Source organism: Misgurnus anguillicaudatus, chromosome 4 (assembly GCF_027580225.2).
Source record: "Misgurnus anguillicaudatus chromosome 4, ASM2758022v2, whole genome shotgun sequence".
NCBI classification, from domain to species: domain Eukaryota; kingdom Metazoa; phylum Chordata; class Actinopteri; order Cypriniformes; family Cobitidae; genus Misgurnus; species Misgurnus anguillicaudatus.
Genome location: NC_073340.2, coordinates 22,703,861 through 22,713,669, shown reverse-complemented (window position 1 = coordinate 22,713,669; position 9,809 = coordinate 22,703,861). Strand labels below are relative to the sequence as shown.

Below are 9,809 nucleotides of genomic sequence, written 5' to 3'. Positions count from 1 at the left end.
CGCGACCGGCACCTGATTATAGCCACTGGCTAAGTCGAGATTGGAAAACCACTTTGCACCTGACAATGCGTCCAGTGACTCCTCAATTCTAGGAAGTGGGTAGGCATCCTTACGTGTTTTTGCATTTAGTTGCCTGTAGTCAACACACAACCGTATACTTCCATCTTTCTTAGTCACAACAACAATAGGGGAAGAGTAAGGACTACTACTTTCCCTAACAATTTGACTATCCAACAGCTGTTTAATGTGTTTTTTTACTAACTCATACTGTGATGGAGGAAGGCGACGGTAAGGCTGGCGAACAGGAATATCATCCTGTAATGGAATCTCATGGACAATCAGCTCAGTACACCCTATGTCTCCCTCTTCTTTAGAAAACAAATGAGAGTACTTAAGAAGCAGAGCCTTTGCTTGCATAACTTGTTCTTCGGTTAACCCTTCAAATGAAGGTAACTCCAAGCTTTCTACAGTGTTGTCTATCGAAACCTGTTGAGTGGCTATAAAAGCCACACGTTCTGAGGTAGTCTGATTAACCAAAAAGGCCAGAGAGTCTGGGGCCTCTACCTCCACTGAAGCCACCTGTACTGTACCGACTACTCTCCGTGGAAAAAGCCAAACATCCAAAGAACTAACATTAGTAATAGGAGCATATAATGTACCATACTCTGCTTGTAGAAGGGCTGGAGAAACAAGTAACCCCTCAGGGAGTGTACCCTCCTCTGGGCCCAAAGGCTCTAACAAAAATTCTACTAAGGGGAGCTGGGGGCATGTCACAGGTACCATAGAAAGAGTTCCAGCAGCAATACAAACAGGATGATCTCCTAAAACTTTTACCTTAAATGCAGTTGTTGAATTAAGAACCGCCTCAGTTTTCTCGCACTGCCGAAGTGCACGCCGAACCCCTGGAGTGGCCGATTGTATTAGTGGGGTCCGGAATAAACTAGCCCCATATTGATCAAAAAGACTCTGATAACACTCTCTCAGAACATTCATCCCCAAAATACCTGGAGTGATCCTCTTACGAGTTTGTACTGTTGCATTTATAGGATCTTTTACAATCAAGATACCCCGTCTTGGAATGCACTGATTTAAAACATTCACATCTAATTCCACATAACCTATATAAGGGATATCAAGTCCATTAGCAGCTTTTAACCCAAGCCACTCACAATCCTGCTTTTTAACATGAGAAAGATATTTATTGAAAAAACTCTCGGTCACTGTTGTGACCATAGAACCGGTGTCCAATAGACATGGGACATTTACATTATCCATCTTCACACTTAAAGCAGGACATGGTCCTACTAACCGATCGTAAACAGAAGAATCTGCACAGGAGCCCTCTACCTTCCCTCCCAGCGTATGGCTCAATACGCTGGGGGTCACAAGTTTTCCGGCAACCTAGAGGGTTCTCGAACTAGTTCCCCCTCAAGAGTATCAAGAACAGTATTACAGTAGCGAGCAATATGCCCAGGTCGATTACATTTAATACAGATTGGTCTACCATCAGGTGCACGTTTAAATCTGTTATTCTGACCAGAAGGTTTATTAGCAGCAGGAGCCAGGTGCTTCACCAACAAATCCAACTGCGCTTGTTCTTTCAGGACTATATTCTTAAGTTCTGTCAGCTCTGTAGGAGGCTGAACACAAAGGGCTTCACAACTAGGTGTAACATGCGTCTCATAAGTATATGGGGTAGGGCGTACCTGCTTATCTCTGTTAGGTTGTCCTTCATCAACCCACTGAATGGCCTCCCGTCGTATCTCTAAGAGCGACATAGTCTCGCTACTTCGTACCAGCTTTTTCAGCTCCCTGCGAAGCATATGGTCACGCACATTTTCACAAAATTGATCTCTCACAACAGTCTCGGTATTGGGTATAGCACCTGGCTTGCACTGCTCCACCCTTTCCATTAAAGCCAAAAGGGCATGTGAAAACTCATATAATGACTCCCCATCCCTCTGCTTCCGATCAAAAAACTTTTGCTGCCAATAAACATATGATTTTGAACATCCATACACTTCTTTTAAAACATCAAAGATTTGTTGTGAATTTTCCCTTACCCCCCGAGGCCGATATTTAATTTCATTACGGGCCTCCCCTTCTAAGTGATCAAAAAGAAAGAGAGCTTTATCCCATTCAGACATGTACCTTGACCTGATACAACTCTGAGCCTCCTCAATCCATTCTTCCACAGACAGTGCCCCGGCGACTGAAGATCCAGAAAACTTGGGACATTTACGTTCTCTGGGAAGATACACAGCTTGTTCTCTACGGGAGGAGGCAACCTCCCCCCCACTAGCTTGTCCCTCCCCCCCACTAGCTTGTCCCTCCCCCCCACTAGCTTGTCCCTCCCCTGCATCCCCGCCTTGACTTGGGCCCAAAAGTCTTTGATTTTCCAACGTAAGCTGCTCCACTTGGGCCCGTAGTCGTTGCAACTCGTCATCCATTCTGAAAGCGCACCAAGCGACCACCAGACGACGATGCAGAAGAGACTGATCCTTCTAGCCGCTGTTCTCTAGGTTCAAAACAGAAAAAAACAACAAAAGAACAACTGAACTGCTCCCCAAAACACAAAATAATCAATCCTGCCGACTACGCCAAAATGTAGCACCCCTAATGGAGCTGAATGGAGATGCATACAAAAAAGTCACTACAGCAAGCATAAAATAGTAGAAAAATACATTATACTTTATTTAACAAAGTATTAAAATAAATTGGGTCATCCACCCGGACCGGAAACAGCCCACAGGAGTAGCCACCGTCAGCGGGTATACATCAACGGGCAAGGAATAGTAAAGATTACCACAGGGAGGAGTAATTACACTGCACACTTCAAACCACAGCAACCTTAACCAGATAAAGCCACCATAAATCATTAGTGATACCCACTCAAATCAAATCAATATACCACACCATGAGGCACAAATACATTATGGCTCTTATATATCCCTGCCACGGATTACCCACATAAAATGGTGGGAAGCTACCCGAGAGGTATAACCAAAGGGTATCAGGGGAAAACCCAAAAAATACACTTATAAAAAGGAAGAAAAAGAAAATAATAAAATCCCCTAGCCAGCAATCAAACCAAATAACTCAACCTAAATGATTCAAAAGAAAACAAAACACAAGCTGGCTAGGGAATTAACAAACATTCATAACTGGGAGCAGTCAGTTTTATAAGTAAAGTAAATAACAAAAAAAACTAAAGAGAACAGCGACTAGTCACTATCATCCAACAACCTATAACAAAATAGATAATTTCATGAGTGCTAGTCACATTCAAATAAACAAAACTAAAAAATAAACATACCTTAACAGGGCGAAACCAACCAGACACATGACGGTCCAGAACATCAAACACCCACATTCTACATGAAATAAATCATTTTCATACATAAAACATCCCAATAACACAAACAAAAGAAATAAACAAAACATACCTTAGCAGAGCAAAAATCATATACACGATGGTCCTGAGCTTCAAACTATCACATTCTAAAACACAATAAAATACTTATCACCACTTGTACAAATTCATCCAATATGGTGCATTCATTCACAGATGCCTATGCTTTATCATAATACTAATGGCTACATCCACACCAGAACTTACATTCACAAAGGTAAGTAACCAAAAACCCCTATCCGGGCACTTTTAAACCAGATAAGCATACATCCAACACACATACCTAAAAGGGCAATTAAACAGTATCCGTAATAAACGCTTACCGTCTCATACATAGAAAGATACACGGGGACTCCCGATCCCACACGGCCACAAGCTGAGCAACAGGCAAATGCTAACAGGACCCCAGCTGCCCTGCGCCTTCGCCTGTCCTTTAAATAAGTGCGGCTTATTATCAATCTGTACTGGGATTAGAGATCGCTTTCACATTCCCCCGCCCTTCTTTCTTGCTACCTTGTTACATATATTTAAATTTTATACTTTCAGTTGTTTGTATTGTTATAAGGCGAGAACATTAAAGCTTGGTTTGAATTTCCGTCTGCTGGTCATGATAATAGCCTAACGTTACGTGTATGAGAAAAAAAAGGCAGGGGGGGGGTCGGCGGCGTCGGGCCGCGGGTCGGGTTCGGACAGATAATTCACGTTGATGTGACGGGTTACATCGGGTCCGTGCTTTAAAAGCCACGGGCCGGGTCGGGTCGGGTTGTAATTTTCAGGCCCGTTGAGAACTCTAATAGCATATTTAAATTGCCACTTTGTAGGTATAAGCAAAAATGTGCCGTTTTTAGGGGTGTCCTTTAATAAATTATTTAGTAAAATAATGGAAAGTTTTTCATAAGATCCCCTGAGGGCCAATGTGTTAGCATGACAGAAGCTTGATGCTGTCGTGTGAGAAGCAACATCCGTCATTTTTCCTTTGCCCAAGTAAATTTTAGATTTTGATGTAGAGCCGGCGCCAGACCATAACTAAAAGGGGGGCACGTGGCTTCCAATGGGGGGCACGCAATCAAAAACAATAACTTGCAAAAATAAGGCATAAAAACATCAAATACAGTGCAAGCACACACTCATACAACTGGTAACGTATACAGACTGTCAGCTCATTTCCCGTATAGAGTCCAGAAGATCACAAACTAATCAGTATTACCATAGTCACGTCACAATGATGTTAACGGTGTATAGCCACACTTCACATTAAGCTTACTTAAATTAAAACAACGCATATCAGAGAAACTGGTCTATTTTAATTTAAAAAAGCATATATCAACTATATTTTCCTTATTTTATAACATTAAAAGTTATGTAACATATAATGTTTAATTTATTTTAATTATTCTTGATATATATGTATATATAATAAATTAATAAAAAAACTGTCTAGGGGGGCACAACAACCTCTTTGGGGGGCACGGCCCGCATTTGCCCCCCCATGACGCCGGCCCTGTTTTGATGGCTTACGTTTTTCCCCGCCACGGTTTATCAATGCCATCAAAGTATTATTTTGTTTTTCTTTGTTTGTTGATCATGAAGTACAAAGTAGAGGAGAAAACTAGGATTCCGTGTGTATTAAACACACCGCCATTGTTGTTTATAATGTGTGTAATCATGGCCGCAGCCAGGGTGTGAAAATAACAGAGGTCCGGGGGGGAGACGAAGCACTGCCGCATGGGTGGAGTGATTTGCACAACTCTGACCGAACTCTCTGCTCCTCACCAGGGGCTTCTCGTGTGCTGCGAGCAGATCACTCCGCCCATGCGGCAGTGCTTCGTCTTCAGAGAATATAGTTCTCAGTATGTATACTGTTAAAAGATCGCTGTGTCTCATATCACCTTGTTATTTGTACACGGTTTGACTATACAAATCACAACACATAAATAGGAAAATGATCGCGTTATTTTGTCACTTATTGGGAGCAGTATACTAGCTGGAGCCATGCATTTCCAGTCTTTGTGCTAAGCTAAGCTAGCGGGGGCTGCGTCAGACAGAGTTACAGCACGCACGGAGATGAGAGAGGTATGTATGGACTTATCTAACTCTGGGGGATACGGTGAATAAGCTAAATTCCCAAAATGTGGGCGTGTTCCTTTAAGCAGATATATTGCATTCTGCAGAGAAGGAGGACTGGCGTTTATCGCGTTTTGGGAAAAAAGAAGAAAAGATGACAGAATAACACGGCGGATATTGGATTTTGCGTAAAATTAAGAATTTACTTTTTAATACTGATTTTGGTGGTAACTAATTTTTTTGAAAGAATGGTGTTAATTGCATTTTGGAACCAAACACTTCATTTGGAAGAGCCCCAGTAGTAGACCCCCTGTTGAAGACCCATGGTATGACCTTAAAACACAAGTAGCCATTTTATCCAAAATAATAAAAAGCCAATTTTTGTATATTTCGTTTTGGTGCATAAAATAGCACTTATGCAGTATAAATTCAGGCAGAAATATTGACTTTAATGTAAAATTGGGTAATTTGGGGAGTGAACTATCCCTTTAAATATTTCAGGTCTTGTTCACACTGCACAAAAATCAGATTTGATTTTGAGTTTGTAATTTTAAATGTCTCTTCACTGTCATTTTGCAAGTAATTAAATCTGTTCTTTTTGTGCAGACAGAGTATCTGGTGTATCTACATCAGTTGCTATAGTAATGATGTAAGCATCAGCATGATGCCAGGAGACTCTCTCATACACCAACTAAGAGTAGATGTCACTATGGAAAGAGATGACGGAAACATTTTGTTTCTGCTCACGTTTACCGTTTCATGACATCTTGCCACGTGTAAATTCACGAGTCATTCATGGCACAATACCCACTTGCCTTTAAAACATTCATATACTGTATCCAAAATATAGGCTTGCAAAAATATGTGTACAGTATGTGGATACAACTCCAGGCAAGATTGTGCACCTCGAATGATGTTGCATGCATTTTGCACCCCAAATAATGAAAAAAACTATGTTAAAATCCCATCTTACCATTCACACTGCACTGTAAAAAGAAGTCGTACATACATTTTTGTTTTACTTTAACTTAATTAGTTAATAATGTCAACTTGTATACACTCAAAAAACAAACGGTGCTGAATACCACCAAAAATGGTTTACTGTCTCGTAATCTTAGGGGAACCATTCTAGTGCACCTATATAGCACCTATAGCGCGTGTAAAGAACCATATTGTGCTATATAGAACCATATCTGGTGCTATATCACCCCTGGATGGTTCTTCATAGGTGCCTTTAGGTGCTATATAGCACTAAAATGGTTCCCCTATGATTACGAGCTTTAAGTGCTACTCATTTTTTCAGAGTGTAGGGTTGAACTGTGGCAAAAGTAACACGGGACGAAAGTAACAAATCGATTTTCTCAGAGCCCTGATAACATTTGCATCCCAAACTATGACAGCATCTTTAGCACATAAACCCTTGACAGAGCTGACAAATATCGTGTTATTACACATCCGTTTTCTGTGTGTAGATCCAGAAAGGTGTTTTCAACCATGATAAGTAAATTCTTAAAGCGGTCATTTTTTTCTTATAACGCGTTGTGTTTTTCGTTTCATGTGTTAAAGGTTATTTAGTGCTCTAAAACATCTTGAAACTTCTCTGAGTTTTTCAAAATAAAAGTAAATCGTTTTTAAAGCGTAACTAAACCCTAAACTAACTTTTTTTAGTTAATGATCTGTAAGAATGGGGCTTTATTAGTGCTGTTCATAGATTTTTGAATTTGACATTTTTGGGTTTGACATTTGGATGTAAAGTGTTTCAATACTACAATATATGGTGTAAAAACGTCTGAGTCCTGCCCTCTTCAGGTTGAACGGTGGCTACTGCAGTTGAATTTTCCTATTGGATGTTGGGTCCTAAAAATGACTCGTGACGTAAGCAGGTTCAAGATCACCACGCCCTTGTTACGATCTCACCACACACTTAGTTCGTCCCCTCTATCTCCTTGGAATCTGCCCACTTTTCTTGCATTTTTCAAATATTGCCAGTGGGTGGAGTCAGACTCTGACCAGGGGTTTAGTTACACTTTAAATGTGATGAGATGCTGTCGGGACGAAAGTAAAACTTGTTAGTTTTGTCCAAGCTTGCCGCACAAGCCCTGAAAAGTGAAGCCAAAATGTCTCGATCGCCCCCTAGTGACTGGTCCCAGTATAGGTAATAAAGCCCGACTCCCCATGTTAAGCCCGGAATACACTGCACGATTTTTGTCCTCTTATAAGATCATAACCTTATCACACTGTGCGACATGTATCGTTTAAACTCGGGTACGAGAGGCGTGTAGACTGTACGATGATGACACGGAAGCTTCGGCGGCTGCATCACACGTTGCGCAACGTCACCAGCATGCGCTCGTGGTAAACAAATACCGGCGCGCAGGTCGTAGCAGCAAACACACTGTGTGGTGATCATGCCGAATTTCTGACAATGCCAGAAAACTATCGTAGGCTATCTTTGGACGCAAGACCGGGAAAACGTCCGTCTTTGAACCTCTTTCACTGTACGACATAGGACCACCGATGGAGAGCCACGATCACAGAAATCGCGACGATAGTTTCACGATGCCAATCTTTCGTCTGGGACAGCCAATAATCGTGCAGTGTATCCCGGCCTTTATTCAATGGGACTTGAGACCAACAAAAAAATTAATTACACTTCAATTATCTTTTTTCTGAAGCTGGTTTCTGTCATTTACTGTAGTTTACTATATCACGCTAATGTAAATTCGAATGTTTGTTTTTAAATAAGTTTGTGTTTAGTTAGTTATTTAATGATATAAAAACGGTGGTGTCACGTCATGATTGACAGCTGTGATATGGTGTGATATGCGCATTCTGCGAGAGCGAGGACGGGGTCTTGATTTCGCGGTTTTACTTCCTGCTCTTTACTGCGCAGGACTGGTCCCGAAATCGCTACTGCGCAGACTCAAGACCCAAGATGTCAGCGCCATATCGGGACACTGGCGGCTTCACTTTTCACCAATGTAAGAGAGCGAATAGGCGTCGTCCATCTTTTTTTACAGTCTATGGTTTTGCCCCGCTGGTAATACTGTTGCATATTGAAAATAGATATTATTCTAATTTTATTTTATTTTATTTTCATACAGTGTTCAAACTGTTGAAAATTTATTCTTAACAATTAAGTTTGTACTGTCGGTTGCTTTTAAAACATTTGAAAAAACTGAAATTTAAAATAAAAAGTTACATATTAATAAGGTCATAGTCATGTATATTTTATAAAAACACGTGTAACACAAAAATCTGTCTTGTTTTTTTTTTTTTTTGTTACTTTTGAACCACCTGTGTGTTACTAGGTGAGGTCGAAAGTAACAATTCACTACTTATGTTTAAAGTGAAATTATACTTAAGTTGTTTTACTTTTTACAAAATTCCACCCTGGTATTGATAGATCACACTTGTGACTTACTGACCACAGCAAAAATTTATCTCTGTCTATAACATTATCGTTTTAAATTAAAGGTATTGCGGAGGATTTTCTTTTTCCTGGTGGATCATCAAGACTATTGGTCCTCCTAGTTGTCAATCAGGAGTGTTGCGCAATTGCATTTTTTTTAAAAAGTGGAGAAGGAGGATCTTTTCTCAAATTTGAGAAAATCCTCCGCCTCACCTTTAAGTTTTTCTGAAAAATTTTACTTTCGCCCCTGCTCTCCCCTACTAGTCAAAAACTTAAATTAGTAGATAAAATTTATTAAACTTGCATGCAGCATTTTTTTACAGTGTACGATGCATTATAAAAAATCATTTGTTTTGGATCTCAACCCACATGTTGAAAGTGGTTTGGATCAAGTACAAACATCAGATTTCATGTGTTTATTGTATTATTTTAATTTGTTTATTTTTGCTGATCTGACTACAAAAACAGACTTTTGCATGCTTTTCTAAACAAAGCCTTAAAACCTATTATATCTATTAGAGACTATTAGCACAGTCCGATTGCAAACACAGGATGTTATGCAAGTTTAGTAAAATAAAGATGTTTTTGTTGACCTTTAAAATGCCTAGCGATTACGTAATGCATATGATCCCACCTTGTACTTTCCTGAGGTGGCTGAGAAGAATGTGCGGTATGTGTGTTGCGGTTTTGAGGCAGTGTAAAGAGCAGCCACCTCTTCTGCATGTGTGCTCTGCATCCACAGTCAAGCTTAGCGGGAAAGCACCTGTTAAAGGATTACTGCTTTGTCTCCACAGCAACTATGAGTTCACCACATTCGGTTTTCATTTATTAGGTCCAGGCAAAATCAAACGACCATAATCACCGATCTGGCCATTGAGAAGATCAGGGACTTTTCAGCATGTGTCTTTTTACGGGAAAAAC

At 40.4% G+C, this 9,809-nt stretch overlaps 1 long non-coding RNA gene across 1 annotated transcript; it reads right to left on the bottom strand.

Moving 5' to 3' along the window:
* Window positions 1-2,349: 2,349 nt before the first annotated feature.
* LOC129437090 (uncharacterized) lies at window positions 2,350-3,933 on the bottom strand. The gene is made up of 3 exons (XR_012369272.1): window positions 3,736-3,933; window positions 3,447-3,501; window positions 2,350-3,374 (listed from the first exon to the last, which is right to left on the bottom strand). It is a non-coding gene; the product is annotated as an uncharacterized lncRNA (long non-coding RNA).
* Window positions 3,934-9,809: the final 5,876 nt, after the last annotated feature.